Raw genomic sequence first — 18,579 nt, forward strand, 5'->3', positions numbered from 1 at the left:
TGCAATGGTGACACCTTTAACGATTATGATCATTTTACGTGTTCATATACGTGTGTATAAAAATTTGCAATAAAAAAATGATAAAGATGTGTATTATGACTACATATATAAATATCAGAAACAATATTAAAATCTCCAAATATGACATCATAAGTGTCATCGATAAGCCACATACTCGCTCTCATCACCCATATTGTATCAAAGTATCCGATTTCGATGAGCAAAATCATAATAGGGTTGCCACGGTGAGATTCGAAAAATCTCAGTAAGTTTGATACCACGACAATATGTTCAATAAATAATACAAGTATGAAACATAAGGAACCCGAGCAAACAATAATTTTCTCCACGGGAATGTACCCCCAAGCATTATGAATATAATGGTATTTATAATCAAAACAGAAAGGTAAATGAGCAATAGATATTCATAACCTAAACCCTTTATACAATTAAAAACCCAAATATCGGTATATAACCCATGTTAGAAATACTATACCAAAATACACAGCAGAAATGACATTATCTCGTTGGAAATATATTGGATCTAGTACAATTGTTCTAAAGATTCTCCATCATCTTTATTTATCCAATCTTCACATATCAATGGTGAAGTATGCCACGATATAAGACCAGAGCAACACCCACATATTCCACAGTCTAAATGTTAAGACTATAGAGAACTCTCTTTGGGAGAGAGATTTTCTATTTTTGCTACACACGTTTTTCATCCAAATGGGGAGAGGTTATATATAAATTGTGATATCTCATTTTTACGTGTATTTTTATTAAATAATTTTTAAAAATTATTATAATTAGTGGTTTCCTTGTTTTAAATTAATTGTAATTTTCGTAGTATTATTTTATGATTTTTAAGTTGTGAAATTATTTTAATATTTTTTCTTGTTATTTATTATTATTTTGTATTTAAATTGCTTTTAAATTTAAATTAGTTTATTTTTGGGCTTTAAAATTATTCTGTTTTTAGATTTTATCATTTTATTTTATTTAATCACTGCGTTTGAATTATTTTATTTAACTTGTTATTTTGAAAATAATTTTCGTTGGATAAGTTTAGTGACCCAAGTGGTGAGGGTTGGACCTCATTTCTTTCTCTTCCTTTTTCTTTTTTATTTTTCTTTTTCTCCTCTTTTTTTTTTCTTTTCTCTTTTTCTTATTTTTTTTTTCTTCTTTCTTCCCCTGCTTTTTCCTCCCCACATGCGAGCCTCCTTGCTTCTCCTCTCTTCCGCCAGTTCTTTCTCTCCCACCCAGCGCTATCGTGTACCGTCGTCCGGCCAGCCCACCATCTTCTCTACTCTCCGGCGACCTCCCCCACCCCTACCTCCCTTCCCCATGCTCTCTTTCTCCTCCCCGTTGGCCATGTGAAATCCATTCGGGTTGTGGGTTGCTGCGCCTCCTATTGCCATCGTCGTGTAATAATTAGTTGACTCACTAAAAAATGAGTAGCACAAAGGCTATCCCAAGTGTAGGAGGATGTCGCATTGTCGTATAATAATTAGAAATAAAATTTCTAGATCGTCTCCTTGAAAAAAGTTGCTTAAATCCAAACTCGTATAAAATGTGAAAAGTTTCACAAACAAAAGTGGTGGTATGTACAATGAATGGAAAAGTGCAATGGAAATAAAAATGACACTAGTCATAAACTAGATTCATACTTTTGGATTTTTTTTAGTGTCGAAATGGAACATTAAAGACTAACAAATTGAAATTAACAATTAAAGATTCAATTATGCTAAATAATTTGAATTAATCTAAAAATTAAATAATAAATTGAAATAAATTTAAAATATAATTGTAATGCATATTTAATAGAAGTTTAAAGAAACAAGAAAAATAACTGATATAAAATAAAATAAATAGCAAATAAAATGTCCAAACTTTTAATCCAAAAAAATATCAAGAATACATCATAAACTTCAAATTGAAATTAAATAAAAAGTATGGAGTGAAAAGATCAAGTCAAATTAACGGAAATGGAGATTGAAAGCAATGAAGAAAACTAAACTGTAGTAACAATTAAACTCCTTAAAAAGCTCTTCGGCACTGAAAAATTTTCCAGAAAATATATGTGCTGCAGCTTAATGAATGCTTGAGAGACTTCCGTCTGCTGTGCTGAACATCAATTGGCTAAAAAGAAAAAACCCTCAGCTCATGCGGCTTCTAATGCTCTCAAAAGAAAAAGTATACGTGCCGTTTAAAAATCTCAATATTGCCCTGTAGTCCAAAATAGAGTTGTGCGGCTTGAGTCCAAAAAAATATGATGCCCTGCATTGGGTCAAAAATAAATGATGCCGTATAAGTCTTGCACTCCCAAGTCATTTTTAATTCCAAGTCAAAAGTTGGTGCATGAGTTAAAAAGTCTCTAAGTCAAAAGTAAAGAGTGAATTCTCCTTTTAAGTTATTTGTATTTCTTAGCCTATATAAAAAAATAAAAATAAAAATAAAAATTAGAAATAAAATAAAATAAAAATAAAGAATAGAATATTAAAAATATGTCATGCATGTAATGACATATTGTTTAATTAAATCACAAGTTATAATATTAACAAAAAATCATGCTATTTATCAATTTAAATCACAACTTGGATTTATATATCTTAATCATTTTTCATCTAAAACCAATAATAATATAATGAAGAATTAAAATATATTGGGTCTAAATGTATAAAAATATGTAATATTTCAGCTCAATCACCTCCCAGCTACCTAAACCACCCATCCCAACTCTGATCCGTCACCGGTGAAGTTCAATCAACCCACTTTCTATTTTGGAATTTTTGGCCTTCAACCGCCTTTTATGCCACCACCCACGGCCAACCATCACTTCCATTAGCTTCACCAACACCCCTAAGTCTACCCTAACCTTCCCTAGCCTTCGTTCGATCCCGTTCATATTTGGGTATTTTATGACCCACGACCACAATGCATTTTGCACTATGACGTTGCCTTTCTGCCTCCTTTTGCAGCTCATTGATCATTCGGAAGTTATTTTATAGCACAATAAGTCTTTTCCAAATGACTTTTAAGATTTAAATATATTTTTGCATTAACAATACTTGTGATTAGTTGGTTGTGCCGAACTGAGTCCGAGGAGTATGGGGGTTGGTTGGATTGGAGGAAGAAATTGTGTATATGATTGTTTGATGTTATTGATTGATGTTGAAAATTGTTAATGTTGGATATTTTTGGTATCTTGTCGTATGCATTGCATAGTGCATGCATGTTCATGTTTGAAAAGGAAAATTAGGTTTTCGTGTAATGGCATGCATGTTCATGTGCATATTTGAAAACTGGGTTTTTATATAAGAAAGGATTTTGGATGTGTTTTAAATGAACTAATTAAACGGTTTGATAGAGAGTCGCTGTAGAGATGACGGTAAGCAGTGATGGTGATAGAGTTCCGCCTGCAATTCCTGCCTATAGATGGAGTTGTAGGGATGGTGATAAGCAGAGACAATGGTAGAGTTCCGCCTGTGATTTTAACCTACGGTGCACACGTAAGGATGGTGGTAAGCAGAGATAGTGGTAGAGTCTCGCATGTAATTCCCGCCTACAGTACTTTGATAGTTGGTTATTGGGCCATTTTCTAGAAAAATTGTGGTTGTTTTAATGGACTGTAAATGTTTTGGGCCAAATGAAATTTTTGGCATGCGTGGAAAAATTAGTTATTTTGGGAAATTGTGATTTTCGGGTCTCATGCATATGGCATCATGTTCATGCATATTGTTATTGCGTTAATGTATTTTTATCTTGTAGTTTGTTTGGAATATTATTTACCTGCAGTATCGTAGATTTTAACAAAGAGGTTGAGCTCGAGGATGCGGCTCCACCAGATGAGTGATCAGGGATCACTCGTGGGTTGGGATTAATTTTTTGCTTTTGATTATTATTATTTTATTCGTATTATATTTATATATTTTTGGTACACTTATGTGTAAGCGAACTTGTATTTAAATAATTATGCCACTTAATCGACTGACCTTAATTATTCTACTGTGTGCTTTGTTGTACACGTGTTGTATGTACACACTAATACGTGGCGATGGGATGTGACCTGTGTTGTCATCATCCCAGACAGCTCAACTCTCGTATTTCCATATGTGGGAGTTGGGGGCATCACATAAACTCCATATTTTTGGCCGGGCTTAAATGTCCAGCCATAATGCACATATAATGTGCCAAGCATAACTACTAGGCATATGAATAGCAAGGGATGCCCACAATGGGTGCCCTACTCTTACATCTCTCACTCGTATATAGTGGGCAAAAATTCAGGTCTACATCTCTCAATATGATTTCAATCCTGATTATACTGACAAATAGGTTGTGCAACCATTAAGTACAGTTGTAAAAGAAAAATAGAAGCACTATACCAAATCTCTCTAAGAGAAGACGAACATAGTAACATCCCTAAAAGTGTCTCGTTATGCTCCGACTCATTTAGTCACATCATACTAAGCATCCCTAATCCCTCTTAAGTGTGAATAACTCAGAGTAATGCTCAATCTCCATAAAACATGATGTACTCATAGCTGTCGCAAATCCCAAGAAGCAACATAATTTGCCGGTGAGTGTACAACATTATCGATGTATTACCAAATAGTCTTCCCTTCGCCCTCATGCTATTTAGTTTCATTTCAGTCACTTTCCTAGCAATGCCACTTTAGACCGTATCATTCATGATCATAGATAACATGCCAAGTAGCAGACACTAAAACATCAACCTTGTATCATAGTCAAATGTCTCTTAAGGGCATAAATAAATTAAGGTCTTCAATTATGACTTAAAGAACTCACACAGTGACAAAGTAGGGATCCATTCACTCACATCTACTGTTGGTCGCAAAAGTACATCTTGTATAAAATATATATTAAAGTAGAGTTCTCTCCAAAAAAGAAAGAGAATATATCTAATCTTAATACACCGTATAGATCTTAGTCTAGTCGCTATTTCAACGTCTAGCCTGAATCACTTCATTTGCTCACTATTCGAAGCGTCAAAGAGAATCTTGCATCTGGTTAAACTTCAGGTTACATGAATTATGGGTAACCATACATGATCCATTTAAATATGATGGACTTCATCTTAACTCCCACTAAGATGACATATCTTTTGTATCTTACAATTTATCCCTCTCTGGACAAGTATCGAGTGACACATTGTCTCATATTTGCTCTCTACCTCTTTATAGCGTCAAAGGTAATCACTCGTGTGAGTGGGCCGATCTAAGCCTATTGACATACCCTTTTCACCATAACTGCCAAATTTATAGTGAATGTGCGTGCTTACCAAAAAATGCTTCCAGCGACGCCACATGATCATAGAACATATCAGTGTCGTGTCTATGATCATGTGACAGACAAGCTATACCATGACGAAGGGAAATCACATGGTCAACTAAAAATAATCAAATCACAACTCTCAAGTGAAGTTTTATGACCATTTCTCTTCATGCGCATTTTTATGTATAGTAACTTTTCAAAAGATGCGCCTACCAAGCGAATCTACTTTTATATATAAAAGTCATTTGCAAAACTATGAAGTTAATGATGATTCATCGCGAATCTCATTTATGGTCAAATTCACAATATAAACCTTAGATTCTAGTTAGCCAGTCCTAGTGTAACTTTTAAGAATCTACAAGGTGACCTCAAATGTCATTCAACAAACTTAATTTGCAACTTCAGTGTTTCATATGAATCTCTTATATTTAACAACAACATGTGAGATAACCTTCATTGTAACACCCAGGTCTAGTGCTAGGCTGTTTTAAAGAATTTTTTAGATTTTTATATGTGCGAAAAACCCATTTGAGTTTTCGAATATATATATATTTTATGGGATATTGTGGGCTTAAAATCTCTGTTTTGGCGGATTATGATTTTTCTTTGAGTTTGATATTTAAGTTAAAAATCTTTTATGGGCAGAGATAAATTTTGAACAAGTTGGATTTTTTTTTTTTATTTGAGATCCAAAAATTCAAGGAATAACCCTTTTATAAATTTTTCTTACACTACCTAAATTGTAGGCCCAAATTTTTAAAATTGGTCATACCTGATCACCCGAAGGCCTAAACCTTTCACCAAAACCCAATTCCCTTATGAACCAACTTCTAGAGTCCCCGTCATGTTGGTCCCTTTTCATACACGGCTTCACGTGTCCGTGTCCTTCGCATGCACGTTCTTTCTTTCTTTTTTCTCCTCTAGGGTTTCAGCCATTTGACCTCAATATATAGATGCACATACACATCTCTTATGAGTATAGTGTTTCTGCCGCCAGCCTCGTCCAAAGCCAAACATCTCTCGTCGTTGTCCCTGCACCCACCACCACCATCAAAACACAGCGTTGCCTCACCAAAGCCATCACCGCACAGCTTTGTTAAGGGCTCCCTCCTTGTTAACTTCAGTTTCTTTGTTCTTTCCAAAAGTTTTCCTGGCTGCCATAGCTTACAGCCACACCACGTCGCAACTTCCCTCCTCCACCACCAAACATGAACCAGCCGTGCGTAGCCACCCTGCCTCCTCCATGGTCAAGCAAACACCGAAGGTACCTATGTTTTACTCCTCGAAAGAAAAGAAGTTTTTCTTTTCTGCTTGCCATTCGATGCAACCCAACTGAGTGACGCTGTCGTCACCTCTGCAGAGGGTGCCGTATGGCACTACCCGCCACTCCAAGCCGCTGCTCTGCTCTCAGTAAGCCATACTGGATTTCCCTTCCCCCCACTTTCTCACTCTTCATTTCTCTCTCGCTCATTCTCATCTCTCACTCACTCTCTCCTCTATAGCCTAGCCACTCTAATCGGCGGCATTTTTGCCGCACCATCACTACATCCCAACAGTTGTCACACCCTTTTACGGTGCCGCTGTCTTTTTGTTCTTTCATGGGTAGGTGATGCTACCACTCAACTCCTTAGTTTTTAAGAGTTATGTTTTACGTTGAGCTGCTTTTAGTTTTAGGTTGCATGGTTTTTAATTTACGGTTTTGCCCATAGGGTCAACCCTAGGAAATCTTTATGTTATTAAATTGGGTTGGACCGAATTTTCTCAAGGTGTTTGATATTATTCTTGGACTTGATATTTTGAAGGTAGTTGGTGTTTGTCGTGAGCTGCAGGTTTTTCTTTGGACATGTAGCATTTGGGATTTGATTGTTAAGTTGGTATATTGAGGTTTCTAACAGAATATTTAAAAAGTGGGTTTTAATGAATTTAGAAAATTCTGGTAATTTAGAGTTAAGAGAATTTTAGGTGTTGAGGAATTAAATTTAGTATTTCAGTTTTAAGTATTGGAATACATAGTCGATTGAAAATTTAGGGAAGTTACGCGACTATTTTATAGGTGACGATTAATATTCGTTCACGCATTGTTGTGAAAAATTTATGAAAAGATAAGAAGTTCAGGTAAGCAGGGTTCCTATGCTAGACTTTGCAGAAAAGGAAAATGAAACGAGGTTGACTTTTAAAATATGCATCTTTTGGTTTTTGAATAGAAATATGAAAAACAGCATCAATTGTTCATTTTAGCATTACTCATGAACTCTGTATGAAAGAGAAAGTATTTTTATCATGATTGGTATAGACATCATGAGCTTATTTTTCTAGCATTCAGTTTATAGAACTGTGCTAAAGAGAGTGAATAAGAAATTTTGTACATAAATTATGTTTTTGTGATCTGATTCTTTTTTTTTTTTCAAAAATATTATGTACTCTAATATGATATAATGTGATTTCTAAAAACTTTTGGCATTCGAGAATAAATAGCCGGGATATTCACATTTTGTTTCTACTAGGTTAGCTACTGTGATATGCACAACCCTACCATGGGGGTTAAACATGGCCTCTGATGTGATATGATGTTCTGGTATAATGGTAATCAATGATGCTTTGCCAAAAAATTTTGCATAAAAATATTTTTTTAATATGAAGATGATATGATTCTAGTTAGTACTCTGTTTTGATAAGATGTGGTATCTGAAAAATCTTTGGCATGACTATCTGGTTCTATATCTGATTATGTCTCTACTTTCTTTAGTTAAGGGACCTTACCACCAGGGATGTACATGGTATTTGTTTGTGTGATGTGATATGGTCCTGCCACGGGAAAGAATAATGGTAATCTGTTTCAGTTCTGATATGCACCTGTTTAGGTATCCTCAGATGCGAAACCCAACCATGGGGATTAAACATGGCCTCTTATTTGATATGATGTTTTGATTGATGATAATGATGAATCGGAAATGTTGTGCCAAAGTACTTTTGAATATGAACATTTATGAAACTTCACTCTAATTTTTGATAACATGTTTTTGCTTCCACACTCTGAAAATAAAAAGAAAAATATTCAGTTCTATATTATAATATCTGTAAATGTTCATATTTACATACTAGTATATGTCGTCTACTTACTGACTTGTTGATAATTCACCTCTTATTTCCATAATATTTTTTAGATAATTTTAATGGTTCAGCTGGAGAACAAGAATAGGCAGTCGTAAAGGAATAAGTGCCCAATGGTACAAGTACTTATTTGAGAGTCATAGTCAATGTATTGTTTATTTTTGGTAATTTTAATATGTTAAGTTAAGGATATTTTCAAGTTTTTGAGGAGTTTTTAATTTATTTTATTGAGAATTTCTTTGTTGTCCTCATGAAGGAACATGGATATTTGGGTTAAGCAAATGAATTAATATTTTATGGAGTTTTCGGAATTATATAGTTTGTGATATTGGAGTTGATATTAAGTATTAAGAGCTAACTCTCTGGACCTCCAGGATCGGGGTGTTATAATCCTTCATTTTTCATTAAGGGTAAAGCGATTAGGACTTTTGCCCATAAAGATAATCACAATAGTTTAGTCATTACTTTTAACGACTTGTCCAATCGCATCACAAACTCACTTAATCAAATAATCCATATTTATCCCCTAACAAAATTCCAACCTCTAACTCCCATGAACAAACCATAATGGAAACACCAAATAGTATATAAAGCAAAACTAGATTTTTTGATATTTTCTATCTCATTAATTGTCTATAGATTTTGAATAAGAGCTCCTAGAAACTATGTTTCTCATACAGAGTCTCACAAGACATGAATCTTAGCTACTTTTCACAAACCCATGTCCACTACCAATTTGTATGGAAAACCACTCATTAGGCGACAATTAATAATCTAAGGCAACTAGATCGGCATATCTCTTAAGATGATACTTTTTTAAGATTATCAACAACTTTCAAAGAATCTCATTTTATTCAAAAAGTTGTTAATTCAAAAAAAAAAAAAAAGACTAGGTACATTGGGTATGTTTAAATAGATGGTTGGTTTAGGCCGAACGAAAAACAGTAGAGGCAGCATTCATTTATTTTTTATATCAAAATAGTACAAGTAATAATCATGCGCTCAAAGTACTTCATGCCTAAACATCATAAAAGCTAACCATCTAATTTTCCTACTAGAATTAACTATTTAACTCTTTCACGAAAAGTTCCAATAGATGTGGGATCAATGGCTATCTAAAGGCAACTCAATTAATGCTAAGAGATGGATCTATACCTCTATCAACTCCACTTTTCCTTTATCAATCAAATCAATAACCCTAGGTTGAATCATATAAGTGAAGTAAATCTTAAATTCTAGATTAGGATTCATACTATGTGAACTCAGTACCATTAGCAGAGTCATATTATAAATATTCTCTTCTAGTCTCTAAAAGAATATATAATATTGATATATTTTTTACACGCTATTTATGAGGATCTTTATTTTTTATGAAGTTTAAGAATCACTATCACTAATGGTATACCATCACTCAAAGGTATACTCACAGTAGTTGTTGAATTAATCCCATTATTTTCAGCGATCCTTTATAAAAATAAAAATAAAAATTTGAAAATATTAATATTAAGGTAATGTGGAATAAAACATAATGAAACGTTTTTTTCCAAAAAAAAAAAATGTTACAAAAATTCACAATACCCCACCCTTGCTGAAACAAGTAATTTTCTTGACTCAACAAAAAATTATCAAACTTAGACTCTCTAGGTTTTTAATAGAATTCACATTTGCACAAATAGTCAGTCAGCCAGCCAGCTTTCTCAATGGCGAATGAACTTGATCTAAAGACAACAAGTCAGAATTAAGGCCGCAACCTTATATTACATCAATCCAAGTATGATGTAACAATTGCTTTTGCACCATAATTCATTTATAACTCCTTTCTCAGCAAGTTATTAAACTACGAGATAATTGTTCTCATCATATAACTCATACGATTGCGATTTTGAAAAAAAATATTTTAACTAAAAAGCATATTTTTCTTTAAAAAAAAAAAAAATTGGAATCGCATTTATATAATGAAACAATACTTTAATTATTTCATGTTCTTATTGTGCATGTGTAGGAACTTTTATACAGAAAATGCTCATATTTGTCTTTTCTCTTTGACTCGTCTAAATAAAGGAGAGGGATCTCATTAGCGAGGAAACCTTCAATCTTTCAAGTTTCACATCTATCATCCTCTGCCTCCATGGCACATTTTAGTATATCATCTCTCCACCCAAGAAATAATATTACTGAGTCAATGAATGACCATCCAACTTCTAAACCTTTAAGAATTCTCACTAACACTACTGTTTTCAATAAATATTAAATCAAATTAGGTATATACTTCCCTAATATACATTAAAAGTGCTAATAAAAATATAATTTTTTGCAACAAATGCAGTATGTAACGTTTTAGCTACTAACTAGCGATATATCCCAATTTCTTGCTTACTCAATATTTTTCATATTCTTCAATCCACTATAAGAGAGAAAAGAAAGACTTTGCGAGAAATTATCTTAACCTAAAATCTATCTTACATCAATGCAATCACGAACAAGATTTTTAGGTTTAATTAAGTTGTACCTAATTATTCAGACTTTTTGCCACAATTATCATGCAAACCTCTAAGGTACTTGGTATGACTTTCAAGGGGTGCTCCTAGAGAGAAATAAAATTTGAGCAAAATTACCAGTGTTAATACCATAGAGAGGTGCACTGATAAAACTTTTAAAATGAATGTGCCAATTAAGAAAGTCCTCAACACTCTTGTACACTCAGATTTTAATATCCTTACTTGCTAGGCATTCTAGCAAGTTTTATAAAGTATGTACTTATCTTTGAGTTAATCTAAATTGCTTCAAGATTATAATATTTAACCTCAAATATAGGAGCAATTAATCTTTGTATTACAAAAATAACACATAACTTCTATTATTACCCACAAGTTCTCAAAGGCAAAATAGTAGTTTAGCTCTATCTAGTAGTTAATCCCTTCAACTTCTATGAAAATTGTAATGCATGCGTTTCACGCGCACTTCCAATTTTACTCTAGATCTTTCAGAGGTTTATATAATAATGATGGTCTAAGACTATTTGACACTCATAATAATCTTCATTTGTTTTCAACTATTGCTCATGGAGGAGGTTAATGAGACAATCACATAAATTATCTCTAGGCTTTCTTTTCTGTTATCTCAAAGTTACTAACCTATTCGCATCTAAGAGATTTACCACATTAATCTAAGTTAGAACAAAAATAATTTATACACATCACAAGATTGAAAATTCGCTATACTTCCTAATCATCTCTTACACCACAATAACCAAATATTAATTTCTAGCTTAACTTTTGCACAAATTTATATGTATAGGAGATTAATTCCAAATCAATCCCAACTATACTCCCACTAGGATAAGCAATCTATTGAGTTAGTCACATGTAGAAATAATTTCTTTCTAGATCGAAGAAATCAAGTTGAGCCAAGTATAAGCATGGACTAATCAAACTTGGGCTACTTAATCCTTTATTTTATCAAATCTAAAACAGATTTTAAAGACTAATTTCCAAAATTAGCCTAGCAAATACTAGTGATAAAATAAGCTCGTACAATTACATGTACTAAAATTCATCACATTTCTTCCAAAAAATTATTATTCACTAAAAAAATAATAATCTAGATAATTTATAACATAAAATAAAATGACTAACAAATGTAACAAAAATTATCTCATAATATCATGACATGCATGAATTAAATAACCATAATCACATGCAAGAATATTTTAGAAAAATAATATTCCTGTGGTATACATGACATGCTTAAATTAATAAATAATTAGCAAAATCACTAACAATAAGCTCTAGCCCAATGGTTGAGCTCACAAAATAAATAAGTTTGAGCTTCCTCCAGCGCCACTGGGCCCGACCACAAATAGTGGATTGCACCCTCATGGGTGCTCAGCTGCTGTTTGGGTCTCTGTCTCTACCTATGGGGCTCACGGCCCATTTCGCCTGAAGGCCTCTTTTCAAAAAAAATTTTGATTTTGAAAAGATATGGCTGGGGTTAATACACTTAAAAACAAACGACCCAACAAATTGTCCAAATCGGTTTTGAAGCCACAACCCAAATTCATTAACAAAAAAAAAAAAAAAAAAAACTATTCATCTTCCTCACACGTTAGGGCAACTGCTCAAACACAGAAAATTTTTTCCAGCCACCACCACCCTCTCCATTTTCTTCCTCCAGTACCCAACGGTTATGAAGACCATTTCTCTACCCAGAAATATTTCTGCTGCAGCTCCTAGAGGAACCAAAAGACCATGGTGGTGCTGCCTCTCCATGTTGGACAGCCAAGGAGCTACCATGCTCCTCTGTGCGCAGCAGAGTTCGCAGCATCACCATGGTGTCTGCTCTATGCGAAGTAGAGGACGACGTCTCCGCTGGAAATTGCTCCAATGTACACTGCTTCAAGGAAGCTCTACATGCAGCGCTGCTTGTCACGCTAGTGGAACAGCGTGCAGTGTTGTGCCTGACGCGCAACACTGTGGTGGAATAGTGATGCTTGTCACGCAACACCTCATGCTATGATGCTTGTCGCACAACGTCATGTTGGGCACACAAGGCACTACGTTCAGTAGTTGTGGGGTGCCCACTATATCCATTTGGGCACATGGTGCCCTTGGGTGCCTCCATGCTCCTCTGTGCGCAGCAGAACTCGTAGCATCACCATGGTGTGTGCTACTCTGCACGCAGCAGAGGACAATGCCTCCTTCGAGGTGCGCGCAACTCTGCATGTAGCAAAGGCGGCCATGCTACTCCTAGGTGCTTCTCGCACCTCCAGGCGCTTCGCACCCAGTGTCAAATTCGTCGAAGTCGTCTCTTAATGCGGCCCTTCGTGTTTTCTGTGGGTGGTGGCACCCTGTTGGTGCGTATTGCTTTATTCGTTACACCACCATGGTGCACACAGCTCTACGTGAAGCAGAGCACGTTGCGAGGTGTCGTTAACTGCTCATGGGTGTGATGCACCGCCGTAGTGAGGTGTACCAACCCATTTAGTTTCCGGCATCAACACCTCATGTGCACACAGCTGTCATCTGGTGTGCATGCAGCACCGAAGTGCTCCCATCACTTATGGTTTGCACTATGCAGGTGGTTGCAGCCCCTACTGGTGGAGCAGCTCTGCAGCTAGTGAGATACACTAAGGTGCACACCCACCTCTCAAGCAGATCATGTTACCGAGAAAAAAAAAAATTCCTGTCACAGAAAAAAGATTTTCAATGAAGTGAAATCACAATATGCACATGAAACACAAATCGGGAACAACCGATCAATGGCTCTTACACTATTATTAGAAATACAAGATCAAAGTACATAGCAGAAGCGATATTATTTCGTTGAAAATATCTTGGATCTAGTGCGGTTCTTACAGGATTCTTCGTCATCGTTGTTCGTACAATCTTCATGTATCGATGATAAAGTGTGCTATATGATAAGACCAGAGCAACACTCACATAGTCCACAGCCTAAATGTCAACACTAGAGAAAACACTTGAGAGAGAGATTTTCTACTTTTGCTACACACACGTTTTTCATCCAAATGGGAAGGGCTTATAACCCCTCCATATTGTAACCCACGGTTGAGCTTAAATGCCCAACCATAATGCACATATAATGTGCCAAGCATAAATGGCATATGAATAGCAAAGGGTGCCCACTATAGATGCCCACTGTAGTTGCCCATTTCTTTCAAACCAAGCCATGAAAATCATGAGCAACGTAAATAATATCTATAAACTTAAAACTGCAACATCCCAATCATGAAAATAAATATTTCCTTTTTGAGCATCTAATGCTCAACATCAAATACAAAGAGCATCATTCGAGAACCCAATAACCATAAATCAACCGAGAACCACAAGTCCTACCATTCCTTAAAAACAACTTAGACCTTTTCTCCATTTTTAATGTGTGCACTATGGTTTCCCCTCAAACGGCCACACACACATCCTAGCTCTCTTCACCACACCACATGTAACAATCACGCATGTGACATCATCTCAAGAATCACTTCGCCATAAGCATTCTCTAGTCTTCGTTAGCCGAGAGACAACAACTAAATTCGCAAACGTTACCATCTCGCCCGAGCTCGTTAATAGCCTAACATTAACCTAGGAGATGTCACTCTATTGTTACACACTCCTAAGTGATGATTAGAGGAGTTCCATCGAGATAATATTATATCATGGCTTGAGGTTGTGAGACACACACTCCCTTTCATTAAAAAAAAAAAAAAAAAAAAAAAAAAACAACCAACATCCCCTTAAAATATTATCTTAAAGCCGAAATATAATTTTGTTAAGGTTTACAAAATCTACGTACAATATATGAAAAGAATCTTCCAAGACAAAATATGAGGTAAAGTCATGAAATCACATGAATAATCTTTATACGAGCAATAAAAACCGCTGGACAGCTTGCAAGGCAAACAATGAGAGAGTAAGGTCAAGATGATATCCCATTACTCAGTTTCTCTTAACAATACGAGAACTATAAACTTAGGTTCAGTTTAGCATTAGAATTTCTCATCTCAAAGTCAAAATTCTCATCTTATCATTACAACTTTTTCAAATCTCCATACAAAATATAATAAATAATTCAACTTTTTCTTAACTTTTTCAAATCTCAAAACAAGAATAATATTAAAATATAATATTTAATTTAATATTTTATCTTAAAATTTAAAATTCTCATCTTAAAATTCTCAGTGGCCAAACTGAATCTTAATGTGAGCGTACGATAGCATAACCCATGATCATCAAGAACGCATTGTAAATATTGTCAAGGAAGACACTTACCTCGAGTAGTGATATTCACTGAGTTTGGTCATTGGTTAGTTGGCTTCAAGTAGTCCGATGGCGACCTTAGGCGTCCAAGTGTGTGTGAGCTTAAACTTTAAAGAGCATGGTTTTCTTTTTTGGAGGGGAAGTTAGAACAAACAAGTTAAGAGAGATAAGAGAGTGAAAAGAGAGGAAGGCAGAGAAACAGAGGGAGCTTGAGTAGTAGCTAGAGAGAGCTTCGGTAGTAGAGAGTGAAAGAAAGTGGTGCCATAGGTCCCCTGTCACTCGCCACAGCATTGATTCAATGATCGGCGAGTATCCAGCTATCTAGGTGTACACCGAATTGAGAGGGTGGTACGTAGAGATTGCAATGATGTGTTCTATGGCGTCCCAAAAGCTCGGCCAATGAGGGGCAAGCTCCTCAAGCAAGGTTGGTCCTCCAAGCGGTTGATCCTGAATGTTGTACACGTGTTAATAAAGTCTCTCATGGTATGGCATAAAGTCGTATTGACGGATTAAGGATTTCGTGAGGACACTTGGTCGAAAGAGTCACTTCTGAGCACTCCCAAATTACTTCCAAGCACTTGTTTGAACCTTTACCAAGGGGTAGGGAAATAGATTCCAAGCACTTGCTTGAACTAGCCTCACAGCGCAGAAATGAACTCCAAGCTTTAGCTAGGATTCAAAGTAGGGCGGGGAACGTGTTCCGAATATTTGGGAGGACACTTTGTCTAGAGCAATGTTTGCCTATGTCTTTGCTCACATGTTGGTAAGGCTTTCCCTTACGTCCAAGATTACAAATTAAGAGCAATATGATTAAGTTGCTACTACGAGCGGGATTCCTACCAATGTTTGGATGCAGTTCTCACAATTAATTAGTATATTCATGTCACTATGAAGATAATTTTTCCCTAAAATTATTTCACATTTTATTCATTCTAATTGGGTTTTATCCTTTTATTGGATAACACTATGATCTTATAACAAAGAAAAAAAGGCTCATTCTAAAGGTTGAAAATCATTAATTCCACAATACACATAGAGTTGTTTACGGTACATGTAATTTTATATCTAGAAAATATATAAGAATTAGAGATTATGTATAATATCTGTGTAACTAAACGAGACCTAAGAGACAATTACAATTCCGTGCGGGATTCAACATAATTCTAATAAATGAGAGTTTATGTTTATCGATTACTTGAATTTCATTTTGATGCAATTTCATGCATGTTCTCATGTCTTGAGGGAATTAAAAGGTTTGAACAATTTCAACTTCACAAGGCTTAAATAACCCCTTAAATTACCTAATGATCTATGAACATATATAGTTGTGCACTCTCGCAGCATGCATGAGCTTGCAAAGACCTTTTCCATTTTTGCACTTATATTTTTGTTCCTAGCATGTGTATTATGCATTGTGGATGTTGAGATGAGATAAAATAAAATGAAATTAGTTGAGATTATCTTTGAAACCAAACAAAGCTAGCTGGGCAGGTTTGACAAGTAAGATGAGAATTTTGAATTGAAATGAAAGTGTAAAATATTATTTTTGAGTATTATTATTGTTTGGGATTTGAAAAAATTAAATTGAAATTTGAAAAATTGAATTGTTTATTATATTTTGTGTGAAAATTTTAAAAAAATTGTAATGATAAGAATTTTGAGTTGAGATGTATCTTCTAAACCTGCTCATGAAGGTTCAATATCTTAGTTTTTATTATTTAGAAGAGTTTTAACTCTTTTGTCACAAGTCATTTTCTTTGGCCTTTTTTTTTATTTACTTATAAGGCAGTAGAAAATGATCTATGCTTTTCTATGGACAAGATCAAATTAATTAGAGTTAAGACTACAAACAGGGAAGGAGGAGATCCAAACAAACACACCAAAGTAAAAGCAGAATTTGGACACAACAACAACGACGTGAAGTTGATAGATCGAAAACGGTATATATCGTATATATATATATGTCGGATTGGGATGAAATGTGATCCTAAAGATCAAATGGTTGAGCCAATTCAGTTTCGAATCTTGAAGTTTTGTGATCAATATTCATGCTCCTAAAACAAGAAATTTCCCAGAAATTTTTAAGAAAAGTTCAAATTTTTTATTTTATTTTATTTAAGAGAAGTCTTACAATTATAAAGAGATTTTATAAAAATAAATTTATAAACTGACTTGGTATCATACAATACGTACGTTACAATAAAAATAGTTTTATAACCTAACGAACCGCATCAAATTATGTCAGTTTATAAATTTATTTTTGTAGAAATTTTTTGTAGCTAAAATATTTCTCTTTATAATTAATTAATAGATAATTTCATTACATAATTAACCTATTTTTTTAATATTAAAGTTGAAAAAAATCTCATACAAAAATTTTTAAAAAAAAAAAAAAAAAAAAAAAGAGAGAGGAAAAAGCAAAAATGTAGGTGGGCATGGTAAGTGGCCACAAATTCATGATTCCGTCGATCGACGGCAGCATGTCGACCATATACAGCTATAATTCTCAAAGGAAAAATAAATCCGAAAATTTAGAACCATGCATCTATTTTGTTTTTAAAAAAAGGTTTGTATGGATGTTTTAAAGAATCAAAATAATTTAGGGGCCACAAAACCTGTCAAATCAATCGTGTCGTCTGGAACTCCAGTTTAACATGTTTCCCCACAAATGATGTTCACCCTCTCATCCTAGAATCTCCGCAGGTAATGCTTAGAACAAGTTACAACTTTAGTTGAATTAACAAGAGGATTTTCTATCAAAAAAAAAAAAAAAAAACAGAGGATTTAAGTCAAATGGTAAATAATTGAATTTTGTAGATTCTTTTAAGATAGATTTAATTTTTTAAATTGATATAAGTTTAATTTTTTAGATTAAAATATATGAAACAGATTAAGATGAGTTTAATTTCTTTATAAAAAAAATTAAAAAAATAATGAATCTCATCAATGAACACAACCTAATTTTTTTTAAAAAAATATTTATTCTATTTTTATGCAAGTGTAATTTATGAGATTTAAATTTTTAAAAAAAAAAATTAAATTAAATTATATAAATATTTTACAAAGTATATAAATAAATCAATTATTCATACCAACTTATAAATACAATTTTTCTTTCTAAAAGTATATAAATAAACCATATAAATAATTTATCTGAACTAACGGTTTATTTTAAAAGTTTAAACAAATGAAAAGATATAAATTTAATTATTTCTATCTTAATACTCTTTTATGTGTGGCCAGACATACTCTTTATTATTAATTATTCAACACGTGAAATATTTAATTAATAAATTAAAATATAGAATTGGAGTTCTAACTCAATATCTTTTTTATATTATATAAAATTATCCTTTATCCTTAAAAAAATCTAACTAACTAGATGATGCCTTATATT

Source organism: Carya illinoinensis, chromosome 10, assembly GCF_018687715.1.
Source record: "Carya illinoinensis cultivar Pawnee chromosome 10, C.illinoinensisPawnee_v1, whole genome shotgun sequence".
Taxonomy (NCBI): Eukaryota; Viridiplantae; Streptophyta; class Magnoliopsida; order Fagales; family Juglandaceae; genus Carya; species Carya illinoinensis.